General features: G+C 50.1%; 1 protein-coding gene across 1 annotated transcript in view; it reads left to right on the top strand.

Annotated features, from left to right (window-relative positions):
* Positions 1 to 3,658: 3,658 nt before the first annotated feature.
* The window catches only part of TRAF3 (TNF receptor associated factor 3), a 208,500-nt gene continuing 187,384 nt past the window's right edge, over positions 3,659 to 24,774 (top strand). The window contains exon 1 of the mRNA XM_068254623.1: positions 3,659 to 3,758. The gene's annotated coding sequence lies outside the window, so the exon portion shown is untranslated. The remainder of the gene's footprint in view (positions 3,759 to 24,774) is intronic.

Genomic DNA, 24,774 nt, shown 5'->3' with positions numbered 1-24,774 from the left:
AATGTCCTCACCGCAGTCATACATACCGTAGTTACATAGTTACATAGTTATTTTGGTTGAAAAAAGACATACGTCCATCGAGTTCAACCAGTACAAAGTACAACTCCAGCCTGCTCCATCACATATCCCTGTTGATTCAGAGGAAGGCAAAAATACCCTTACAAGGCATGGTCCAATTAGCCCCAAAAGGGAAAAATTCCTTCCCGACTCCAAATGGCAATCAGATAAAATCCCTGGATCAACATCATTAGGCATTACCTAGTAATTGTAGCCATGGATGTCTTTCAACACAAGGAAAGCATCTAAGCCCCCTTTAAATGCAGGTATAGAGTTTGCCATGACGACTTCCTGTGGCAATGCATTCCACATCTTAATCACTCTAACTGTAAAGAACCCTTTCCTAAATAAATGACTAATAGTTGTCCTATCGACAGATTCCCCCACCTGAGCTATAGATCTCTGCAGCTCGTCCAGAGTCACCATGGGCTTCTTGACTGCATTTCTGATCAGCGCTCTCCTTGTTCATAGTTACATAGTTACATATAGTTACATAGTTATTTTGGTTGAAAAAAGACATACGTCCATCGAGTTCAACCAGTATAAAGTACAACACCAGCCTGCTCCCTCACATATCCCTGTTGATCCAGAGGAAGGCGAAAAAACCCTTACAAGGCATGGTCCAATTAGCCCCTAAAGGGAAAAATTCCTTCCCGACTCCAGATGGCAATCAGATAAAATCCCTGGATAAACATCATTATGTATTACCTAGTAATTGTAGCCATGGATGTCTTTCAACGCAAGGAAAGCATCTAAGCCCCCTTTAAATGCAGGTATAGAGTTTGCCATAACGACTTCCTGTGGCAATGCATTCGACATCTTAATCACTCTAACTGTAAAGAACCCTTTCCTAAATAAATGGCTAAAACGTTTTTCCTCCATGCGCAGATCATGTCTCCTTTGAGAAGGCCTAGGGACAAAAAGCTCATCCGCCAAGCTATTATATTGCCCTCTGATGTATTTATACATGTTAATTAGATCCCCTCTAAGGCGTCTTTTCTCTAGACTTACACTATTATTATTATTATTATACATATATATATATATATATATATATATATATATATATATATATATATATATATATATATATATATATATATATATATATATATATAGTGGTTTGCAAAAGTATTTGGCCCCCTTGAAGTTTTCCACGTTTTGTCACATTACTGACACAAACATGAATCAATTTTATTGGAATTCCCCGTGAAAGACCAATACAAAGTGGTGTACATGTGAGAAGTGGAACGGAAATCATACATGATTCCAAACATTTTTTTTACAAATAAATAATTGCAAAGTGGGGTGTGCGTAATTATTCAGCCCCCTTTGATCTGAGTGCAGTCAGTTGCCCATAGACTTTGCCTGATGAGTGCTAATGACTAAATAGAGTGCACCTGTGTGTAATCTAATGTCAGTACAAATACAGCTGCTCTGTGAGGGCCTCAGAGGTTGTCTAAGAGAATATTGGGAGCAACAACACCGTGAAGTCCAAAGAACACACAAGACAGGTCAGGGATCAAGTTATTGAGAAATTTAAAGCAGGCTTAGGCTACAAAAAGATTTCCAAAGCCTTGAACATCCCACGGAGCACTGTTCAAGCGATCGTTCAGAAATTGAAGGAGTATGGCACAACTGTAAACCTACCAAGACAAGGCCGTCCACCTAAACTCACAGACCGAACAAGAAGAGCGCTGATCAGAAATGCAGTCAAGAGGCCCATGGTGACTCTGGACGAGCTGCAGAGATCTATAGCTCAGGTGGGAGGCTCTGTCCATAGGACAACTATTAGTCATGCACTGCACAAAGTTGGCCTTTATGGAGGAGTGGCAAAAAGAAAGCCATTGTTAACAGAAAAGCATAAGAAGTCCCGTTTGCAGTTTGCCACATGGCATGTGGGGGACACAGCAACCATGTGCAAGAAGGTGCTCTGGTCGGATGAGACCAAAATGGAAAGTTTTGGCCAAAATGCAAAACGCTATGTGTGGCAGAAAACTAACACTGCACATCACTCTGAACACACCATCCCCACTGTCAAATATGGTGGTGTCAGCATCATGCTCGGGGGGTGCTTCTCTTCTGCAGGGACAGGGAAGCTGGTCAGAGTTGATGGGAAGATGGATGGAGCCAAATACAGGGAAATCTTGGAAGAAAACCTCTTGGAGACTGAAAAAGTCTTGAGACTGGGGCAGAGGTTCACCTTCCAGCAGGACAATGACCCTAAACATAAAGCCAGGGCAACAAAGGAATGGTACAAAACATATCGATGTGTTAGGATGGCCCAGTCAAAGTCCAGATCTAAATCCAATCAAGAATCTGTGGCAAGATCTGAAAACTGCTGTTCACAAACGCTGTCCATCTAATCTGACTGAGCTGGAGCTATTTTGCAAAGAAGAATGGGCAAGGATTTCAGTCTCTAGATGTGCAAAGCTGGTAGAGACATACCCTAAAAGACTGGCAGCTGTAATTGCAGCAAAAGGTGGTTCTACAAAGTATTGACTCAGGGGGCCGAATAATTACGCACACCCCACTTTGCAATTATTTATTTGTAAAAAATGTTTGGAATCATGTATGATTTTCGCTCCACTTCTCACGTGTACACCACTTTGTATTGGTCTTTCACGTGGAATTCCAATCAAATTGATTCATGTTTGTGTCAGTAATGTGACAAAATGGGGAAAACTTCAAGGGGGCCGAATACTTTTGCAAGCCACTGTATAGCTCTGACATATTCCACAGCGCTGTACAGAGATCACTGATCCATTCAGTCTCTGCACCAGAGGAGCTGACACTCTAATGTCCTCACCACCAGAGATGGATTGAGATGAATTGAGGTCCTGGGCAAGATAGTAGATTTGGGCCCCCTTGTGGAACTTTTGGTACGCTGCAGTGGAGAGAGCTTGAAGAAGTTGGCAGGAGGGCCCCTTGACGCACACTGAGCCCCAAGCACCCGCCTAGTTTGCCTAGTGGATGAATCTGCTCTGCTCACCACAGTCACACACTATTATTATTATACATGTATATAGCTCTGACATATTCCACAGCGCTGTACAGAGATCACTGATCCATTCTTTGCACCAGAGGAGCTTACACTCTAATCCTCCCCCATGATTAGTATGACTGCTTGTATTTTGCACACTCTCCTCACCTGACCCTCCGCAGCAGCAGATACTGATACATTTGTAACCACATAATTCAGCCACATCCAGCACACAGGGAGCCAGCTTTGCAGGATGACAGCCTCTGCTTTTTTTTCTCCCCCTGTCCCGGACTCCACCATTGTTCTCTTATAAACGGGGGGAGCCCTGCCTCTGGTCTGCATCCTCAGCGGCATCAGCTTCCATCAGCCGCCTGTCCCCTCCCCCCCATCAGCAGACAGCAGTGCAGGGGATGGCAGCTATGCTGGCTGCTGTAGGACCTCCATGTGCTGCAGATGTGGCTGCTGTGATCTCAGCACTGCGGTCAGCTCCTGCCTGCATGCAGCCCACAGAGGACATGGTACATTCTGCTGAGCAACTAGTATGTGTCTGCCTACCTGTGCCAGGGACATTGCCATCTCTGCTGCCTGCGGATCCCAGCCCTCTGCTCTAGTGCCTGGCATCTCTCTCACTGCCTCTCCACCTTGCCTCTCCCCTTACCATGGAGCCAGGAGCTCTGCTGCAGAGGGCCAGCACTGAATTCAGCAAAGTGAGGAAGAGGTAAGGGGGGCACCCTCATTCATTCATTGACCTTCCTGATGTGCAGTGTGTGTGTATGAGAGGTGAGTGGCACTTCCGCAGAGAGAGAGAGAGAGGATCCCTAAGCATGGTCCTCACATTACTGCTGCCACCACTACAATTTACTGCTGCCTTTCTGCTGTTTGCTGCATTTTGGCTGTGCCCATGTTGCACTATTGCATGCAGGGGGGGGAGGGGGGGGGCTGCAGGGGTTAACCGACCCCTCTTCCTGTTGCCAGCCTCACCATATCCCACCTCTCTGGAGAAGGTGATGGTGGGCTCAGACCACAGGGCACTGTCCAGGGGCATGCCTATATGTTTTTTGCTTATTTATTTAATTCATTCATTTATTGATTTTGTGAAATGGTCTGGTACCCTGGCACATTGTGTTCTGTTCTCTCCTGGGAAAAAAATGGGCATATTAAATATTTTGTGCACCCTCTAACTGACTAGCACCCCTCCCTGGCAATTTTACTGCAGTCAGAAAAATAAGGGATACTGTAAAAAAATGTGCATACCTATATATCTGAATATATACTGTATATATATATATATATATATATATATATATATGTATATATCTATATATATATTTGGAGTGGGGGAAAAGTGCATCAAGTGAATTTAGCCACAGCTTTGACCTGTTTGCCAGGAATCTATGCTGCAAAGGGGGGAAGGTGGGAAGATGAATAAGTATTGAAAAAAAGAAAAGAATTGATGATTTGTCATGTCTTGGTATGTGATATCGCTGAGATGATTCAGAACCTGGATGCGTTGTCATGCTGAAGGGAAAATAAAAAAGAGGAAATAATTTACACTATGAGTTATTGTAGAAAAATGGGAGGGGGGAGACCGGATCCTCTTACAGCAGGAATATATTATCCACTTGGGGTCAGGGCCATATTCGCATCTTGTTTGTTAATTTGGCCAAAAGGTTCCTTTTGCAGCCAGAGAATTGCCTCCCTGCCTATCCTGCTGTATCAATGGGCAGGAAATTCAGTTTTACCTGCATGAAAAAAAATCTGACCTGTGTTTTTTAATGTTTTTAAAATGTAATTTATAATTGTTTTTGCAGTATAAGATTTGTAAACTGTTGTCCTTATTTTTTCATCCACAGTAGAACATTTTGTTTTATCCCTACATAAATAAGATATGACTAAAACTGTTTAGACACTTGTGATTGCATTTTTGACTATTTTTGCGGCCGATGTTAATCGTGCATGAAGTGGTGCAATCGTTTACCCAACTGGGTACATTTTTTGTAAATATATATATATATATATATATATATATATATATATATATATATATATATATATATATATATGTTGAATTTTTTTAGTTACACATTTTGCTCTTGCTGTGTGCAACATATTTTTTTTTTAATTCATTTTTTTTTTAAATTGGTCTGCAGTGAAAAGGCAATGATAAATGGCATGAATAAATTCATTGCAGCTAGTTGATTTTTATGAATTTTGCCAAGAAAGTCATTAATGTCGTTGTTGATTAAATATCCGAAGAAAGGGCACACTATGTGAAATTATCTATGGTGGGTGAAAGAGGGTGAAAGCGACTGTAGAATGTAATTGAGAGATGCAGTTTTCCTGGTGAGCACTAGGGGCCAATCCTTTGATGTAAGAATTTTTACTGGTGCTGTTCTGTACTCTACTAGGTAATCTTTCTAAAAGACAAGTCAATTATTCAGCTTACAGTTTCACTGGATGTTTCTGTACCACAAGTCCTAGCATGCCTTGCTTGGAGGCTTGGAGCTGGAGATTTTTGAGAGGACAAATTAGATGCCGAATTGGATCTAAAAGGCATGCTGAACCTTATGGAGGGTCTGTTTAGAATCGCTTGCTGTAGCTATGGGCGATTTTTACCCTTTCCTCGCTAATAGGTAGGTTGCTCGCTAAGTCCTGAAACTGAAGATTTTGTTTGGTCTGTGGCCACCAGTGAGGGTGCAGCTTACAGAAAAGACCATGGAAGACTTTACTTCTCCATCTAGAGTACAGGTGTCAAACCAGGCCCAGATTTACCTCACAGGAGCCTATAGGCACTGATGTCCTTGCACCCTAGACTCCGCCCTTCATGCACCTACAAACACCGCAAGTGTGCTGGCTGACCCAGCTGTAACCTCTCCCTTACTTTCCTTGCCTCTAAGTAGCTACAGGTGCCCCTTAGTATTAGGTAGCCAGAGGTACTCTCAGTATTAAAGTGTAACTATCGGGCTTAAAATAAAAAAATCTATTTTTTATTTTTATCTGGTAAACCAGTAATAAGGATGCTAACCAGGCAATCCAAAAGTTAAAATCTCTATTACTTTTCTTGTTTATAAATGATCATTCCCCAGTTTACCTGACTCTTATTTGGTACATTGATGCACAAAGGAAGTTGCAGGGCATGCTGGGTTGTCCTTTTTTTGCTTCTGTACATTAGTTAAAGTGAACCTCCGGACTAAAAATCGACTCAGCAGCAGTGAAAAGGCCTAGTGTTTCTTTAACAGTTTCACAGCATCAGAACTTTGTTTCTCTTATCCAAGCCTCATTTTTAGCTGCACAGAAGAAAACTGCCCGGGCTTTTTTCCCCTGATGCTGTGCAAAGCATGATGGGATTTCTGATGTTGTTGCTCTCGTTCTGCTGTTTTGGTGCAAATTTTTGTTTTTTTACATTTTGAATTTGACATAATTTGACATTTGAAGCCTAGCACGTGCAGCTGGGAGGGGTGATCAGGACACAGGACAGTTGGAACTGTGTCTCCTGCTCCTTGTCACCTCCTTTCAACCAAAAAGATGGCTGCCCCCATGACAAAGATGGCAGCCCCCATGAATCACAAACATTTGCCTGTTCTTTTAAAACAGGGTGGGTAAAAAATTATATTACCCATCTATTCTAATTAACATAACTAATGTAACTTAATGACAGTATGTTTGTTTAGGCTGAAGTTCCCCTTTAAGTCTGAGGGGAAATAAAGAAGCAAAAAAAGACAACCCAGCATGCCCTGCAACTTCCTTTGTGCGGCAACGTACCAAATAAGAGTCAGGTGAACTGGGGAATGATCATTTATAAACAAGAGACGTAATAGAGATTTTAACTTTTGGATTGCCAGGTTAGCGTCCTGATTACTTGTTTACCAGATAAAAATAAAGAATTGATTTTTGATGTTATGCCCGACAGTTACACTTTAAGTAGCTAGAGGTGCCTATGACTGAATGGAGATCTGGTCAGTGGAATGCAGAGAGTTGGGTGAGTAATCTCTCATATACATTCTCATCAGGACTCTGCAAAGGGAAGGAGGAAGGGAGGCACTCGGGGAGGGAAGTGAGCCGCCTTTCTTCATCATCAGGCGCCTGTAGGCACTTGCCTACAGTGCCTTATGGTAAACCCGGCCCTGTGTCAAACTCAAGGCCCCTTGGCTGAATCCGGCCCACCCCGCCATTTTATGCGGCCCATGCAGTGGTGTAAGTACAATTCATCTGGCTCCCCAATGTTTACATCCCTTCCCTTGGCTCCCCTTGGTGCCCTTTATGACCTTGGGGTCCATATCATAAGTGTTATAAAACAAGTGTGACCATCTTGATCTTCACACCCATAACAAGTGTAACCACAAAACACCTGATCCAAAGTATGGTCCCCTGTATCGGAGGAAGGTAAGGTTAGTAGTTGGGGCCCTCCACAGCTCTGGGCGCCCCTCTAGTTACACTCCTGGGCCCATGAGTGCTTTAGATGTGTATGACTGTAAGTAGTAAAAGAGAAGGAGGAAATGAAGCAGTAACCTGTGCTGTACACATACCCGCAGCAAGCTGGAGGATGCAGCATAGTAGGCGCTTGTAACGGTGGCACAGCCACTGTATGGACAGGCAATTCTTTTTTTTTTTTTTGCCTTGAGCACATGCCTTCATTTTATGAAAAGTGCTGTTGACCAGCGACATCCAGAGGAGCGGATCAGTGGCATGTTGCCTTCCCATTCAGAAGATCACACCAATGACACACTGCCTCCCATACAGAGGAGCGCACCAGTGACACACTGCCTCCCATACAGAGGAGCGCACCAGTGACACACTGCCTCCCATCCAGAGGAGCGGATCAGTGGCATGTTGCCTTCCCATTCAGAGGATCACACCAATGACACACTGCCTCCCATACAGAGGAGCGCACCAGTGACACGCTGCCTCCCATACAGAGGCGCTCACCAGTGACACACTGCCTCCCATACAGAGGAGCTCACCAGTGACACGCTGCCTTCCCATCTAGAAAAGCGCACCAGTGACACGCTGTATTCCCATCCAGAGGAGCCCACCAGTGACACGCTGCCTTCCCATACAAAGGAGCGCACCAGTGACATGCTGCCTTCCCATCCAGAGGAGCTCACCAGTGACACGCTGCCTTCCCATCCAGAGGAGCCCACCAGTGACACGCTGCCTTCCATACCAGAGGAGCGCACCAGTGATACACCGCCTTCCCATCCAGAGGAGCCCACCAGTGACACGCTGCCTTTTCATCCAGAGGAGCCCACCAGTGACACGCTGCCTTCCATACCAGAGGAGCGCACCAGTGACATTCTGCCTTCCCATCCAGAGGAGCCCACCAGTGACACGCCGCCTTCCCATCCAGAGGAGCGCACCAGTGACATGCCGCCTTCCCATCCAGAGGAGCACACCAGTGACACGCTGCCTTCCCATCCAGAGGAGCGCACCAGTGACACACTGCCTTCCCATCCAGAGGAGCGCACCAGTGACACGCCGCCTTCCAATACAGAGGAGCGCACCAGTGACACGCTGCCTTCCCATCCAGAGGAGCCCACCAGTGGCACGCTGCCTTCACATACAGAGGACCATGCTGTCTTCCCATAGAGAGGAGCGCACCAGTGACATGCTGCCTTCCCATCCAGAGGAGCGCACCAGTGACACGCTGCCTTCCCATCCAGAGGAGCTCACCAGTGACACGCTGCCTTACCTTCCGGAGGAGCTCACCAGTGACACGCTGCCTTCCCATCCAGAGGAGCTCACCAGTGACACGCTGCCTTCCCATCCAGAGGAGCTCCCCAGTGACACGCTGCCTTCCCATCCAGAGGAGCTCACCAGTGACACGCTGCCTTCCCATCCAGAGGAGTGCACCAGTGACACGCTGCCTTTCCATACAGAGGAGCGCACCAGTGACACGCTGCCTTTCCATCCAGAGGAGCGCACCAGTGACACACTGCCTTCCCATCCAGAGGAGCGCACCAGTGACATGCCGCCTTCCCATCCAGAGGAGCACACCAGTGACACGCTGCCTTCCCATCCAGAGGAGCGCACCAGTGACACGCTGCCTTCCCATCCAGAGGAGCTCACAAGTGACACACCGCCTTCCCATCCAGAGGAGCCCACCAGTGACACGCTGCCTTCCCATACAGAGGAGAACACCAGTGACACACCGCCTTCCCATCCAGAGGAGCCCACCAGTGACACGCTGCCTTCCCATACAGAGGAGAGCACCAGTGACACGCTGCCTTCCCATCCAGAGAAGAGCACCAGTGACACGCTGCCTTCCCATCCAGAGGAGCGCACCAGTGACACGCCGCCTTCCCATCCAGAGGAGCGCACCAGTGACACGCTGCTTCCCATACAGAGGAGCACAACAGTGACACGCTGCCTTCCATACCAGAGGAGCGCACCAGGGACACGCTGCCTTCCCATCCAGAGGAGCACACCAGTGACACGCTGCATTCCCATCCAGAGGAGCTCACCAGTGACACGCCGCCTTCCCATCCAGAGGAACGCACCAGTGACACGCTGCCTTCCCATCCAGAGAAACCCACCAGTGACACGCTGCCTTACCATCCAGAGGAGTGCACCAGTGACACGCCGCCTTCCCATCCAGAGGAGCGCACCAGTGACACGCTGCCTCCCATACAGAGGAGCACAATAATAATAATAATAATAATCCGAACACTTGCATAGCGCTTTTCTCCTGTTGGACTCAAAGCGCTCAAGAGCTGCAGCCACTGGGGCGCGCTCAAGAGGCCACCCTGCAGTGTTAGGGAGTCTTGCCTTGAACTCCTTACTGAATAGGTACTTGACCTAGCCAGGATTCGAACCCTGGTCGCCCATGTCAAAGGCAGAGCCCTTAACCAGCACACTATCCAGCCACCACAACAGTGGTGAGCACAACAGTGACACGTTGCCTTCCCATCCAGAGAAGCGCACCAGTGACACGCTGCCTTCCCATCCAGAGGAACACACCAGTGACATGCTGCCTTCCCATCCAGAGGAACACACCAGTGACATGCTGCCTTCCCATACAGAGGAGCGCACCGGTGACACGCCGCCTTCCCATCGAGAGGAGCACACCAATGACACACCGCCTTCCCATCCAGAGGAGAGCACCAGTGACACGCCGTCTTCCCATCCAGAGGAGCGCACCAGTGACACGCCGCCTTCCCATCCAGAGGAGCACACCAGTGACACACCGCCTTTCCATCCAGAGGAGCACACCAGTGACACGCCGCCTTCCCATCCAGAGGAAAGCACCAGTGACACGCTGCCTTCCCATCCAGAGGAGCGCCTTCCCATCCAGAGGAGCACGTAGCCGAAAAATGGCGCGCCGAAAAATGGTTGTGGCCATGACATTGTATGGGCGGAACTAACATAATGATGTAACAGTGAGGCATAAGAAAGCAGTGTTTAGGCCATGATGTTGTCAGACTAGGTTTCGCATCATGGGTGTGCAGAAACTGTGTGATGCTAATTAATAGTATACCGTAACCCCAAAGCAGCAAGCATAGCCAACTATGACCATTAAATAATAAATGCAGCAACAGTTACCCCAGACACCAGAAAATAAACGCAATGTGGGCAAAATTTCAGCACAAAATAAATGCAATGGGGGCAAACATGTCAGCACAAAATAAACGCACTGCGGGCAAACATGTCAGCACAAAATAAACGCACTGTGGGCAAACATTTCACCAGAAAATAAACGCACTGCGGGCAAACATGTCACCAGAAAATAAACGCACTGCGGGCAAACATGTCACCAGAAAATAAACGTACTGCGAGCCCGCAGTGCGTTTATTTTCTGGTGAAATGTTTGCCCGCAGTGCATTTATTTTCTGGTGACATGTTTGCCCGCAGTGCATTTATTTTCTGGTGAAATGTTTGCCCGCAGTGCATTTATTTTCTGGTGACATGTTTGCCCGCAGTGCGTTTATTTTCTCTTGACATGTTTGCCCGCAGTGCATTTTCTGGTGACATGTTTGCCCACAGTGCATTTTCTGGTGACATGTTTGCCCGCAATGGGGGCACAGTTCATCTGGAAAAAAAAGAATTTACTCACCTGGCAGAAGTCTCCTCTGGTGCGCTGCTCCCGGGACCATATTCCTCCTGCTCTTGTCTCCCGCGCTCAGAGTGCAGGGCTACGGCAAGATGGCACCCGAAGCCCTGTACTGGAGACACAAATAGCTTCGGCTGCCTTCCCATCCAGAGGAGAGCACCAGTGACACGCTGCCTCCCATACAGAGGAGCTCCCCAGTGACACGCCGCCTTCCCATCCAGAGGAGCGCACCAGTGACACGCTGCCTTCCCATCCAGAGGAGCGCACCAGTGCCACACTGCCTTCCCATCCAGAGGAGTGCACCAGTGACACGCTGCCTTTCCATCCAGAGGAGCGCACCAGTGACACACTGCCTTCCCATCCAGAGGAGCTCACAAGTGACACACCGCCTTCCCATCCAGAGGAGCCCACCAGTGACACGCTGCCTTCCCATACAGAGGAGAACACCAGTGACACACCGCCTTCCCATCCAGAGGAGCCCACCAGTGACACGCTGCCTTCCCATACAGAGGAGAGCACCAGTGACACGCTGCCTTCCCATCCAGAGGAGAGCACCAGTGACACGCTGCCTTTCCATCCAGAGGAGAGCACCAGTGACACGCTGCCTTCCCATACAGAGGAGCGCGCCAGTGACATGCTGCCTTCCATACCAGAGGAGAGCACCAGTGACACGCTGCCTTCCCATCCAGAGGAGCGCACCAGTGATACGCTGCCTTCCCATCCAGAGGAGCTCACCAGTGACACGCTGCCTCCCATACAGAGGAGCGCAACAGTGACACGCTGCCTTCCCATCCAGAGGAGCGCACCAGTGACACGCTGCCTTCCCATCCAGAGGAACCCACCAGTGACACGCTGCCTTCCCATCCAGAGGAGCTCACAAGTGACACACCGCCTTCCCATCCAGAGGAGCCCACCAGTGACACGCCGCCTTCCCATACAGAGGAGCACACCAGTGACACGCTGCCTTCCCATCCAGAGGAGCCCACCAGTGACACGCTGCCTTCCCATACAGAGGAGCGCGCCAGTGACATGCTTCCTTCCATACCAGAGGAGAGCACCAGTGACACGCTGCCTTCCCATCCAGAGGAGCGCACCAGTGATACGCTGCCTTCCCATCCAGAGGAGCTCACCAGTGACACGCTGCCTCCCATACAGAGGAGCACAACAGTGACACGCTGCCTTCCCATCCAGAGGAGTGCACCAGTGACACGCTGCCTTCCCATCCAGAGGAACCCACCAGTGACACGCTGCCTTCCCATCCAGAGGAGCTCACCAGTGACACGCTGCCTCCCATACAGAGGAGCCCACCAGTGACATGCTGCCTTCCCATACAGAGGAGCACACCAGTGACACGCTGCCTTCCCATCCAGAGGAGCCCACCAGTGACACGCTGCCTTCCCATACAGAGGAGCGCGCCAGTGACACGCTGCCTTCCATACCAGAGGAGCGCACCAGTGACACGCTGCCTTCCCATCCAGAGGAGCTCACCAGTGACACGCTGCCTCCCATACAGAGGAGCACAACAGTGACACGCTGCCTTCCCATCCAGAGGAGCGCACCAGTGACACGCTGCCTTCCCATCCAGAGGAACCCACCAGTGACACGCTGCCTTCCCATCCAGAGGAGCGCACCAGTGACACGCTGCTTCCCATACAGAGGAGCACAACAGTGACACGCTGCCTTCCATACCAGAGGAGCGCACCAGTGACACGCTGCCTTCCCATCCAGAGGAGCGCACCAGTGACACGCTGCATTCCCATCCAGAATAGCTCACCAGTGACACGCCGCCTTCCCATCCAGAGGAACGCACCAGTGACACGCTGCCTTCCCATCCAGAGAAACCCACCAGTGACATGCTGCCTTACCATCCAGAGGAGTGCACCAGTGACACGCCGCCTTCCCATCCAGAGGAGCGCACCAGTGGCACGCTGCCTCCCATACAGAGGAGCACAATAATAATAATAATAATAATCCGAACACTTGTATAGCGCTTTTCTCCTGTTGGACTCAAAGCGCTCAAGAGCTGCAGCCACTGGGGCGCGCTCAAGAGGCCACCCTGCAGTGTTAGGGAGTCTTGCCTTGAACTCCTTACTGAATAGGTACTTGACCTAGCCAGGATTCGAACCCTGGTCGCCCATGTCAAAGGCAGAGCCCTTAACCAGTACACTATCCAGCCACCACAACAGTGGTGAGCACAACAGTGACACGCTGCCTTCCCATCCAGAGAAGCGCACCAGTGACACGCTGCCTTCCCATCCAGAGGAACACACCAGTGATATGCTGCCTTCCCATCCAGAGGAACACACCAGTGACATGCTGCCTTCCCATACAGAGGAGCGCACTGGTGACACGCCGCCTTCCCATCCAGAGGAGCACACCAATGACACACCGCCTTCCCATCCAGAGGAGAGCACCAGTGACACGCCGCCTTCCCATCCAGAGGAGCGCACCAGTGACACGCCGCCTTCCCATCCAGAGGAGCACACCAGTGACACACCGCCTTTCCATCCAGAGGAGCACACCAGTGACACGCCGCCTTCCCATCCAGAGGAGCACACCAGTGACACGCCGCCTTCCCATCCAGAGGAGAGCACCAGTGACACGCTGCCTTCCCATCCAGAGGAGCGCCTTCCCATCCAGAGGAGCGCGTAGCCGAAAAATGGCGCGCCGAAAAATGGTTGTGGCCATGACATTGTATGGGCGGAACTAACATAATGATGTAACAGTGAGGCATAAGAAAGCAGTGTTTAGGCCATGATGTTGTCAGACTAGGTTTCGCATCATGGGTGTGCAGAAACTGTGTGATGCTAATTAATAGTATACCGTAACCCCAAAGCAGCAAGCATAGCCAACTATGACCATTAAATAATAAATGCAGCAACAGTTACCCCAGACACCAGAAAATAAACGCAATGTGGGCAAAATTTCAGCACAAAATAAATGCAATGGGGGCAAACATGTCAGGACAAAATAAACGCACTGCGGGCAAACATGTCAGCACAAAATAAATGCACTGCGGGCAACATGTCAGCACAAAATAAACGCACTGCGGGCAAACATGTCACCAGAAAATAAACGCACTGCGGGCAAACATGTCACCAGAAAATAAACGCACTGCGGGCAAACATGTCACCAGAAAATAAACGCACTCTGGGCAAACATTTCACCAGAAAATAAACGCACTGCGGGCAAACATGTCACCAGAAAATAAACGCACTGCGGGCAAACATGTCACCAGAAAATAAACGTACTGCGAGCCCGCAGTGCGTTTATTTTCTGGTGAAATGTTTGCCCGCAGTGCATTTATTTTCTGGTGACATGTTTGCCCGCAGTGCGTTTATTTTCTCTTGACATGTTTGCCCGCAGTGCATTTTCTGGTGACATGTTTGCCCACAGTGCATTTTCTGGTGACATGTTTGCCCGCAATGGGGGCACAGTTCACCTGGAAAAAAAAAGCATTTACTCACCTGGCAGAAGTCTCCTCTGGTGCGCTGCTCCCGGGACCATATTCCTCCTGCTCTTGTTTCCCACGCTCAGAGTGCAGGGCTACGGCAAGATGGCACCCGAAGCCCTGTACTGGAGACACAAATAGCTTTGGCAGCCATCTTGCCGTAGCCCTGCTCGCCTGCCGGTGTCGGAAGACAATACACCGGAAGACAATAAGGAGGCTGGAGCGGGGCTGCGCTGGGCAATGAACTGGCGATAGACGCCGCTGCCAGTTCATGCAATACAGTGACCAGAGTCCCGAGGCAGCAGCGGGACGTTTCCCGGGACCTCATGCAGCCTGGGACAGCGGACCCCAAATCCGGGACGCATCCTGGGCAATCCGGGACGTCTGGTCACTCTACATCCAGAGGAGCTCACCAGTGACAAGCTGCCTTCCAATACAGAGGAGCACACCAGTGACACGCTGCCTTCCCATACAGAGGAGCACACCAGTGACACGCTGCCTTCCCATCCAGAGGAGCACACCAGTGACACACTACCTTCCCATCCAGAGGAGAGCATCAGTGACACGTTGTCTTCCCATACAGAGGAGCGCAACTGTGACACGCCGCCTTCCCATCCAGAGGAGCGCACCAGTGACACGCCGCCTTCCCATCCAGAGGAGCACACCAGTGACACGCTGCCTTCCCATACAGAGGAGCACACCAGTGACATGCTGTCTTCCTATACAGAGGAACACACCAGTGACACGCTGCCTTCCCATCCAGAGGAGCACACAAGTGACACACTGCCTTCCCATCCAGAGGAGAGCACCAGTGACACGTTGTCTTCCCATACAGAGGAGCGCAACAGTGACACGCCGCCTTCCCATACAGAGGAGCGCGCCAGTGACACGCTGCCTTCCCATCCAGAGGAGCGCACCAGTGATACGCTTTCTCCCATACAGAGGAGCTCCCCAGTGACACGCCGCCTTCCCATCCAGAGGAGCGCACCAGTGACACGCCGCCTTCCCATCCAGAGGAGCACACCAGTGACATGCTGTCTTCCCATACAGAGGAACACACCAGTGACACGCTGTCTTCCCATAGAGAGGAACACACCAGTGACACGCTGCCTTCCCATACAGAGGAGCACACCAGTGACACGCTGCCTTCCCATCCAGAGGAGCGCACCAGTGACACGCCGCCTTCCCATCCAGAGGAGCACACCAGTGACATGCTGCCTTCCCATCCAGAGGAGCGCACCAGTGACACGCTGCCTTCCCATCCAGAGGAGCTCACCAGTGACATGCTGCCTTCCCATTCAGAGGAGCACACCAGTGACACGCCGCCTTCCCGAACAGAGGAGAGCACCAATGACACGCTGCCTTCCCATCCAGAGGAGCCCACCAGTGGCACGCTGCCTTCCCATACAGAGGACCATGCTGTCTTCCCATAGAGAGGAGCGCACCAGTGACATGCTGCCTTCCTATCCAGAGGAGCGCACCAGTGACACGCTGCCTTCCCATCCAGAGGAGCTCACCAGTGACACGCTGACTTCCCATCCAGAGGAGCTCACCAGTGACACGCTGCTTTACCATGCGGAGGAGCTCACCAGTGACACGCTGTCTTCGCATCCAGAGGAGCTCACCAGTGACACGCTGCCTTCCCATCCAGAGGAGCGCACCAGTGACACGCTGCCCTCTCATCCAGAGGAGCGCACCAGTGACACGCCGCCTTCCCATTCAGAGGAGCGCACCAGTGACACGCTGCCTTCCCATCCAGAGGAGCTCACCAGTGACACGCTGCCCTCTCATCCAGAGGAGCGCACCAGTGACACGCTGCCTTCCCATTCAGAGGAGCGCACCAGTGACACGCTGCCTTACCATCCAGAGGAGCTCACCAGTGACACGCTGCTTTACCATGCGGAGGAGCTCACCAGTGACACGCTGTCTTCGCATCCAGAGGAGCTCACCAGTGACACGCTGCCTTCCCATCCAGAGGAGCGCACCAGTGACCCGCTGCCCTCTCATCCAGAGGAGCGCACCACTGACACGCCGCCTTCCCATTCAGAGGAGCGCACCAGTGACACGCTGCCTTACCATCCAGAGGAGCTCACCAGTGACACGCTGCCTTCCCATCCAGAGGAGCGCACCAGTGACACGCCGCCTTCCCATACAGAGGAACACACCAGTGACACGCTGCCTCCCATACAGAGGAGCTCACCAGTGACACGCCGCCTTCCCATCCAGAGGAGCGCACCAGTGACACGCTGCCTTCCCATCCAGAGGAACACACCAGTGACACGCTGCCTCCCATACAGAGGAGCTCACCAGTGACACGCCGCCTTCCCATCCAGAGGAGCACACCAGTGACACGCTGCCTTCCCATACAGAGGAGCACACCAGTGACATGCTGCCCTCCCATACAGAGGAGCGCACCAGTGACACGCTGCCTTCCCATCCAGAGGAGCACACCAGTGACACGCTGCCTTCCCATACAGAGGAGCACACCAGTGACACGCTGCCTTCCCATCCAGAGGAGCGCACCAGTGACATGCTGCCTTCCCATCCAGAGGAGCGCACCAGTGACACGCTGCCTTCCCATCCAGAGGAACACACCAGTGACACGCTGCCTCCCATACAGAGGAGCTCACCAGTGACACGCCGCCTTCCCATCCAGAGGAACACACCAGTGACACGCTGCCTTCCCATACAGAGGAGCACACCAGTGACATGCTGCCCTCCCATACAGAGGAGCGCACCAGTGACACGCTGCCTTCCCATCCAGAGGAGCACACCAGTGACACGCTGCCTTCCCATACAGAGGAGCACACCAGTGACACGCTGCCTTCCCATCCAGAGGAGCGCACCAGTGACATGCTGCCTTCCCATCCAGAGGAGCGCACCAGTGACACGCTGCCTTCCCATACAAAGGAGCTCACCAGTGACACGCGGCCTTACCATCCAGAGGAGCTCACCAGTGACACGCTGCCTTCCCATCCAGAGGAGCGCACCAGTGACACGCCGCCTTCCCATACAGAGGAACACACCAGTGACACGCTGCCTCCCATACAGAGGAGCTCACCAGTGACACGCCGCCTTCCCATCCAGAGGAGCGCACCAGTGACACGCTGCCTTCCCATCCAGAGGAACACACCAGTGACACGCTGCCTCCCATACAGAGGAGCTCACCAGTGACACGCCGCCTTCCCATCCAGAGGAGCACACCAGTGACACGCTGCCTTCCCATACAGAGGAGCACACCAGTGACATGCTGCCCTCCCATACAGAGGAGCGCACCAGTGACACGCTGCCTTCCCATCCAGAGGAGCACACCAGTGACACGCTGCCTTCCCATACAGAGGAGCACACCAGTGACACGCTGCCTTCCCATCCAGAGGAGCGCACCAGTGACATGCTGCCTTCCCATCCAGAGGAGCGCACCAGTGACACGCTGCCTTCCCATCCAGAGGAACACACCAGTGACACGCTGCCTCCCATACAGAGGAGCTCACCAGTGACACGCCGCCTTCCCATCCAGAGGAACACACCAGTGACACGCTGCCTTCCCATACAGAGGAGCACACCAGTGACATGCTGCCCTCCCATACAGAGGAGCGCACCAGTGACACGCTGCCTTCCCATCCAGAGGAGCACACCAGTGACACGCTGCCTTCCCATACAGAGGAGCACACCAGTGACACGCTGCCTTCCCATCCAGAGGAGCGCACCAGTGACATGCTGCCTTCCCATCCAGAGGAGCGCACCAGTGACACGCTGCCTTCCCATACAAAGGAGCTCACCAGTGACACGCGGCCTTCCCATCCAGAGGAGCTCACCAGTGACACGCTGCTTTACCATGCGGAGGAGCTCACCAGTGACACGCTGTCTTCGCATCCAGAGGTGCTCACCAGTGACACGCTGCCTTCCCATCCAGAGGAGCGCACCAGTGACACGCTGCCCTCTCATCCAGAGGAGCGCACCAGTGACACGCCGCCTTCCCATTCAGAGGAGCGCACCAGTGACACCCTGCCTTCCCATCCAGAGGAGCTCACCAGTGACACGCTGCCCTCTCATCCAGAGGAGCGCACCAGTGACACGCTGCCTTCCCATTCAGAGGAGCTCACCAGTGACACGCTGCCTTACCATCCAGAGGAGCTCACCAGTGGCACGCTGCTTTACCATGCGGAGGAGCTCACCAGTGACACGCTGTCTTCGCATCCAGAGGAGCTCACCAGTGACACGCTGCCTTCCCATCCAGAGGAGCGCACCAGTGACACGCTGCCCTCTCATCCAGAGGAGCGCACCACTGACACGCCGCCTTCCCATTCAGAGGAGCGCACCAGTGACACGCTGCCTTACCATCCAGAGGAGCTCACCAGTGACACGCTGCCTTCCCATCCAGAGGAGCGAACCAGTGACACGCCGCCTTCCCATACAGAGGAACACACCAGTGACACGCTGCCTCCCATACAGAGGAGCTCACCAGTGACACGCCGCCTTCCCATCCAGAGGAGCGCACCAGTGACACGCCGCCTTCCCATACAGAGGAACACACCAGTGACACGCTGCCTCCCATACAGAGGAGCTCACCAGTGACACGCCGCCTTCCCATCCAGAGGAGCGCACCAGTGACACGCTGCCTTCCCATACAGAGGAGCTCACCAGTGACACGCGGCCTTCCCATCCAGAGGAGCGCACCAGTGACACGCTGCCTTCCCATACAGAGGAGCACACCAGTGACATGCTGCCTTCCCATACAGAGGAGCGCACCAGTGACACGCTGCCTTCCCATCCAGAGGAGCACACCAGTGACACGCTGCCTTCCCATACAGAGGAGCACACCAGTGACACGCTGCCTTCCCATCCAGAGGAGCGCACCAGTGACATGCTGCCTTCCCATCCAGAGGAGCGCACCAGTGACACGCTGCCTTCCCATACAGAGGAGCGCACCAGTGACACGCTGCCTTACCATCCAGAGGAGCTCACCAGTGACACGCCGCCTTCCCATTCAGAGGAGCGCACCAGTGACACGCTGCCTTCCCATACAGAGGAGCGCACCAGTGACACGTGGCCTTCCCATCCAGAGGAGCGCACCAGTGACACGCTGCCTTCCCATTCAGAGGAGCGCACCAGTGACTTGCTGCCTTCCCATACAGAGGAGCGCACCAGTGACATGCTGCCTTCCCATCCAGAGGAGCACACCAGTGACACGCTGCCTTCCCATACAGAGGAGCACACCAGTGACACGCTGCCTTCCCATCCAGAGCAGCCCACCAGTGACACGCTGCCTTCCCATCCAGAGGAGAGCACCAGTGCCAGTTTTTATGGAAATGTATTCAGCCTGACATTGGACCACTCAAATGCCGCAGCACCATAAGAAGGGGAGATCTTGAATTCCAACTTCCTGTGAACTATAAGCCTGCAGTAGGCCGTGCCAGTATAGTGGCACAAGCTCCGCCCATCTCTTGTGCATAAAACTGAATATGGATGAGGTTAGGCGATGAACTGTGTTAAAGAGAACCCGAGGTGGGTTTAAAGAATGTTATCTGCATACAGAGGCTGGATCTGCCTATACAGCCCAGCCTCTGTTGCTATCCCAAACCCCACTAAGGTCCCCCTGCACTCTGCAATCCCTCATAAATCACAGCCGTGCTGTGAGGCTGTGTTTACATCTGTAGTGTCAGTCTCAGCTGCTCCCCCGCCTCATGCATAGCTCCGGTCCCTGCCCCCGTCCCTTCCCTCCAATCAGCAGGGAGGGAAGGGATGCAGGCGGGGACTGGAGTTGTGCAGGAGGCGGAGAGAGCAGCAGACTGACACTATAGAGATAAACACAGCCAGCTCTGACAAGCTGTTTGTCAGCAGCGTGGCTGTGATTTATGAGGGATTGCAGAGTGCAGTGGGACCTTAGGGGGGTTTGGGATAGCAACAGAGGCTGGGCTGTATTGGCAGATCCAGCCTCTGTATGCAGATAATATTCTTCAAACCCACCTCGGGTTCTCTTTAAAGAAAGAAATGTGCAAACTATTTTCATGCTCTGTCCTCATCAATACCTCCGTCACCACCTTCAGTCACATGTTCTACTGTGATGCTGAGAAATGTAGTCTTTCCACTATTGTTCTTCCTAGAGAGTTCCATGGTCACTCCTGATGGACCCACACACCAGCGTAAAGAGACTCTGTAACGAAAAAAAAAAACCTTTGGGGGATACTTACCTTGAGAGGGGGGAAGCCTCAGTGTCTCAAAGAGGCTTCTCCATCCTCTTTAGCTTGGAAGAATCCAGCCATGGCTTCCCCGAAACCTCCTCAACAAGCTTGTCAAGTGGCTTGGCAAGCGTCGCAATATTTACCTACTGCGATCCTGTGCTTGCGCAGTTGAGCGGATGCGATCGGGCTCAGCTACTTCCACCTTAGCCGGAACGAAGAGCCGCTATTGTGCCTGCACAGGACTGTGGTAAATAAATATTTACCTCAACGCTGTTCGGGGGGTCACAGCACTGGGTTGCCAGGACGGAGGAGGACGGGGAAGACTTGTTAGGATCTAGAGGCTCCTCCCAAGGTAAGTATCCCCCAGAGGAGGTTTTTCCTTTACAGGTTTTCTTTAAAGCAAATCTGAACTGAGAATTAAAAATCAAAATAAACACACGCGTCATACTTACCTCCCATGTAGTCTACTCCTCAATCTCTTTCTCCTCTCCTGCAACCTGTTTGTCCACTGTGATTAATGGAATTCTCCATCCTCCATTTAAAAAATGTCCATTACCACATAGCAGCTTTCGCCCACATGAGCCATAGGGAAACATGAACATTACCTTGCTCATCAGTTGTCCTTTCAGTTATAACTGACAGCAACTGATATATAACTGAAAGCAACTGATATATTTCAGTTCTGACAAAATCTTGTCATAACTGGAAGGAATCGTTGTAAGAAGAAAATGAGAGGAACTGAAGGTAAAAGTATGTAATGTCCATTTGCAGGTACATCATGTGTTTATTTTAAAGTGGACCTGAACTCTTGCACAGGACAGATGGAAAACAGAGAGAAATGCACCCTGTATGTATTTAGAGAGTTTAGCCAGTTTACTCTCCCCTGCTTTGTGTATAATCACTAGTTGTAATCTGATCTCTCCCCTGTGTCACATGACTGCCTATGGCAGAGATTGCAGATAAGCCCATTTGAAAGCACAGGATGTTAACAATATGTCTGCTTCCATGAATCAGGAAGTAGAAACAGTGCTTATTGATTTAAAGATTTGCATCAGCTGTAACAAAGAAATGTTTTTTTTTTTTTTAAAAAAGGTTATTATGCTGTTGTGTATTTTTCAAAGCAGAGAAAACTTATGAGTTCAGGTCCGTTTTAAATAATTTTACTCGGCTCTGGTTCCCTTTAATACAGCTAGGGCAAGGAGCAAGCTGTTTTTCAGTTCCAAGTACATTTGATGGGTGAAACTGCTATTGTGTCCACCATTTTGCTTCTATACACTGTCTCAGGGCCGGATTTACCATAAGGCACTGTAGGCACGTGCCTACAGGCGCCTGATGATGGAAAGGCGGCTCACTCCCCTCCCCTCGTGCCTCCCACCTTCCCTATGCAGAATCCTGATGAATCTGATGGTGTAAATGAGAGGTTACCTCTGGTTAACTAACGCTAAGGGACACCTGTAGCTACCTAAGAAAGGGAGAAGTGACAGCTGGGCCAGCCAGTACACTTGCGGTGCAGTTTGGTCAGAGGTTTGTAGGTTCATGGAGGTCGGAGTCTAGGGTGCCAGGGCATCTGTGCCTATAGGCTCCTGTGATGTAAATCCGGGCCTGCACTGTCTCCATATTGACTTTTCACGTATGCTATAAATACAATTGTGAGCTTAGCTGGGTTTTAAAGTTGGCAGATAAATGTGTAAATTGCTTTGGAAATAAATCAATCATTTTCCAGAAATGAAGGGTGTGTAGTAATCTGAGAAACAAACTGTTGAACTCAGGGGTGAATCGAGGTGAGTTCAGGTAGATCTTACTGTAAACAGTGTTCACACTATAGTGTACTTATCTGAACGCAAGTTACCATTCGTGAAACAGACCCTCTGGGTGTTCCGCAAACAAAAGGGACCTTTATTCTGTGCTATTTACAAACTAGGAAGTATGTACAGTATCACAAATGTGAGTACACTTCTCCCTAATTTTATTATATCTCTTCATGGGACAACACGGAAGATATGAGATTTTGATACAATGTAAAGTAGTCAGTGTACAGCTTGTATAACAGTGTAATATTGTATGATATCTTCTCATGGGACAGCACTACAGATGTGACACTGTGATACAATGTAAAGCAGTCAGTGTACAGCTTGTAGAACAGTGTAATATTGTATGATATCTTCTCATGGGACAGCACTGAAGATGTGACGCTGTGATACAATGTAAAGCAGTCAGTGTACAGCTTGTATAACTGTAATATTGTATGATATCTTCTCATGGGACAATACTGAAGATGTGGCACTGTGATACAATGTAAAGCAGTCAGTGTACAGCTTGTATAACAGTGCAATATTATATGATATCTTCTCATGGGACAGCACTGCAGATGTGACACTGTGATACAATGTAAAGCAGTCAGAGTACAGCTTGTATAACAGTGTAATATTGTATGATATCTTCTCATGGGACAACACTGCAGATGTGACACTGTGATACAATGTAAAGCAGTCAGTGTACAGCTTGTATAACAGTGTAATATTGTATGATATCTTCTCATGGGACAGCACTGCAGATGTGACACTGTGATACAATGTAAAGCAGTCAGTGTACAGCTTGTAGAACAGTGTAATATTGTATGATATCTTCTCATGGGACAACACTGCAGATGTGACACTGTGATACAATGTAAAGCAGTTAGTGTACAGCTTGTATAACAGTGTAATATTGTATGATATCTTCTCATGGGACAGCACTGAAGATGTGACGCTGTGATACAATGTAAAGCAGTCAGTGTACAGCTTGTATAACTGTAATATTGTATGATATCTTCTCATGGGACAATACTGAAGATGTGGCACTGTGATACAATGTAAAGCAGTCAGTGTACAGCTTGTATAACAGTGCAATATTATATGATATCTTCTCATGGGACAGCACTGCAGATGTGACACTGTGATACAATGTAAAGCAGTCAGGGTACAGCTTGTATAACAGTGCAATATTGTATGATATCTTCTCATGGGACAACACTGCAGATGTGACACTGTGATACAATGTAAAGCAGTCAGTGTACAGCTTGTATAACAGTGTAATATTGTATGATATCTTCTCATGGGACAGCACTGCAGATGTGACACTGTGATACAATGTAAAGCAGTCAGTGTACAGCTTGTAGAACAGTGTAATATTGTATGATATCTTCTCATGGGACAACACTGCAGATGTGACACTGTGATACAATGTAAAGCAGTTAGTGTACAGCTTGTAGAACAGTGTAATATTGTATGATATCTTCTCATGGGACAGCACTGCAGATGTGACACTGTGATACAATGTAAAGCAGTCAGTGTACATCTTGTATAACTGTAATATTGTATGATATCTTCTAATGGGACAACACTGAAGATGTGACACTGTGATACAATGTAAAGCAGTCAGTGTACAGCTTGTATAACAGTGTAATATTGTATGATATCTTATCATGGGACAGCACTACAGATGTGACACTGTGATACAATGTAAAGCAGTCAGTGTACAGCTTGTAGAACAGTGTAATATTGTATAATATCTTCTCATGGGACAACACTGCAGATGTGACACTGTGATACAATGTAAAGCAGTTAGTGTACAGCTTGTATAACAGTGTAATATTGTATGATATCTTCTCATGGGACAGCACTGCAGATGTGACACTGTGATACAATGTAAAGCAGTCAGTGTACAGCTTGTAGAACAGTGTAATATTGTATGATATCTTCTCATGGGACAACACTGCAGATGTGACACTGTGATACAATGTAAAGCAGTCAGTGTACATCTTGTATAACTGTAATATTGTATGATATCTTCTAATGGGACAACACTGAAGGTGTGACACTGTGATACAATGTAAAGCAGTCAGTGTACAGCTTGTATAACAGTGTAATATTGTATGATATCTTCTCATGGGACAGCACTACAGATGTGACACTGTGATACAATGTAAAGCAGTCAGTGTACAGCTTGTAGAACAGTGTAATATTGTATAATATCTTCTCATGGGACAACACTGCAGATGTGACACTGTGATACA

The sequence above is a fragment of the Hyperolius riggenbachi genome, chromosome 9 (genome assembly GCF_040937935.1).
Source record: "Hyperolius riggenbachi isolate aHypRig1 chromosome 9, aHypRig1.pri, whole genome shotgun sequence".
Taxonomy (NCBI): Eukaryota; Metazoa; Chordata; class Amphibia; order Anura; family Hyperoliidae; genus Hyperolius; species Hyperolius riggenbachi.
This window is presented reverse-complemented; position numbering and strand designations above follow the sequence as displayed.